The sequence below is a fragment of the Amblyomma mixtum genome, chromosome 4 (assembly GCF_055824585.1).
Source record: "Amblyomma mixtum isolate Tamu chromosome 4, ASM5582458v1, whole genome shotgun sequence".
NCBI classification, from domain to species: domain Eukaryota; kingdom Metazoa; phylum Arthropoda; class Arachnida; order Ixodida; family Ixodidae; genus Amblyomma; species Amblyomma mixtum.
The window spans coordinates 23,662,883-23,665,360 of record NC_143015.1 but is presented as its reverse complement, the minus strand read 5'-3'; the positions used below and the strand labels follow the sequence as shown (position 1 = coordinate 23,665,360).

At 46.9% G+C, this 2,478-nt stretch overlaps 1 pseudogene; it reads right to left on the bottom strand.

Moving 5' to 3' along the window:
* Positions 1-492: 492 nt before the first annotated feature.
* LOC149345887 (uncharacterized) lies at positions 493-1,674 on the bottom strand (annotated as a pseudogene).
* Between the last annotated feature and the right edge of the window lie 804 nt (positions 1,675-2,478).

Here is a 2,478-nt window from a genome sequence, read left to right as displayed (position 1 = left end):
ATCTTCGATTGTTTGGCCTCTAGAGTCAAAGCGTTCGCTTCCCCAAAACGGAAAGTGAGCGTTAAAATCGCAAACTACCAGAAATGGCTTCGGCAGTTCATCGATCAGGCCTTCTAGATCTTGGCATGTTAATGTGATGTGTGGGGGAAGATATACAGAACATATTGTTACGGTTTTGTAGCTGATGACGCTAACCGCCTCAAGTTTTGTTTTCAGTTTGATTTCTTGAGCCGGGACGCCGGTTTGGATGATGATTGCGACGCATCCCGAGATTCTATTTGCATGTTCCCGATCACGCCTACAAGTTGTATAATGTTTAAGATATTTGAATGTTGTGGACCAAGATTGGTCTCCTGGAGACATAGAGCTAGAGGCATCACTGACCCTAGAATATGAGCTATATCACTGTAGTTCCTCAACATTCCTCTACAGTTCCATTGAACCACAAATGTCATGTTTGTTTTTTTGGGGTGGGAATGGAGCGGAAGGAATTTACTGTTCTGGGCCCGTTACCGGGGTTCTATCTTTTCTTCGTTCGTGAGAGCCAGTCCGCCGCTGGAAAGCGGGCGGAGTGGTAGTTGTATCCATCACCTCACCAGAGGTGCCGGAGGACCGCGAAGCCGCGGATGTGTTGGTGTCGGGCCTCCCCCGACGGGGGGAAGTCCTGCGGGACGCTGACCCATGGGCCGGCACTCCCTGGCTTGGAGTTGGCAGAGCAGCCTTGGCTGTCTCTGCCTGGGGCGTTGATGGCACTGCCACAGGCGCGGTGGGAGTGGCCGCGGCAGATGCCGGAGTGCTGTGTGGTGCACCGCCCTTGCGCGTCACGTCAGCATAGTTTGGTTTGGCTGTGAAAGAGAATTTATTTGTCAGTGGGAAACGCCTTCTGGCTTCTTTGAATGAAATGTTTTCTTTGGTCTTAATGGTGATGATTTCTTTCTCCTTTTTCCAGGACGGACACACCTTGGAGTACGCAGCGTGGTCGCCTTCGCAGTTAGCGCAGCGTAGAGCTGCGTCGCATTCCTCAGAATGGTGGTCCTTTGACGCGCATTTCGCGCAAGTTTTGCGGCCGCGGCAACTCTGTGAGTCGTGGCCAAACCTCTGACAGTTAAAGCACCTTCGGGGGTTAAGGATGTAGTGCCTTACATCTACTTTAAGGTATCCAACGTCGATTGTTTCAGGCAATGTGCATGTGTTGAAAGTCGGAACCATATGTTTGGTATATATTTCTTTGTTGTCCTTGCTGATCTTGGTTCGATATACATCAATGACATTTTGCTCGGAAAGCCCTTCCAGCATTTCTTTCTAGGTAAGGTGTAGAAAATCATTTTCTGAGATGACGCCACGGACAGTATTGAGTGATCGGTGTGCAGTGATGGAGACAGGTGTATCCCCAATAGACACTATGTTACAGAGTTTGGTGGTTTGGACATTTTCTCGGACTTCCAGCAATAAATCGCCACTGCTCATTTTCGATACTTTGTAGCCGGGGCCCAAAGCTTCTGTTAAGCATTTCGATACCATGAAGGGGGATAGAATTCTGGCCTGTTTATCTTGAACTTCACTGTGGACGACATGGAATTTCGCAAATGTTGGTTTCTTTTTGGAAAAAAAGTTCTCTGCTTCGTTCCGCCCTCTCTTGAGAGAGCGATCAGGTTTTGAAAGGGGGGGAGCCATAGGAAATTGATTTTTTTCGGTCATGGTGCCAGCCACCCCCCATGGAGCCCAACAAGGGGACGGGACAGGAACTTGCAAGCAAGTCCTGTCCACGCCAGCTGTACACCTTAACTATAACCTAATATGACTCAACTTAGGGCAGTTGGTCACACACGGTTAACCCTCGCCGCCAGGAAAGAGAGGAAAAAACGAAGAAGAGAGGAGGAGACAGGAGAGTTGTAAGAAAGGAAATAGGAAAGTGAAAGATAGAGGGGAGGATAGGAAAAGTTGGTTGTATTGATTTTTATGGCGCAAAAGCAACTGAGGCTATGCTGCGCCAAACACAAGGTTAGAGTTTTTGTTAATGGTGAAGCTTTTTAAAAGTACTTAGAGTTTGTTTAAAACGTTGGCTTCCTTGAGAAACCTAAAAATGCATGAAATGTCAACCAGTGCTCGATCACCTAAGAGTAGCATGGGGTGTAATGGGATGCTTTCCCTGTAAAATGTTGTGAAATATTTCTTTCTTAGTTCTTCTAGTTTTATGCATGAAATTAAAATGTGGTTCACTGTGAGTTCAGCACCACACATTTCACAGAGAGGTTTGTTTTGTTTGGCTAGCAGAAAGTTGTGCGTGAGGTGGGTGTGTCCAATGCGGAGCCGACATAAAATAACTTCGGTAAAACGTTCTTGATGCCTACATGATTGCCATTCCCCTAAAATTGGTTTCACAGAGTGTAATTTGTTGTTTACGTGATCTTTCCATGCGGCCTGCCACTTATTTCTGAGTTTACTGTTGATAAACTTTAAGCAATCCCTGTGCGGTAT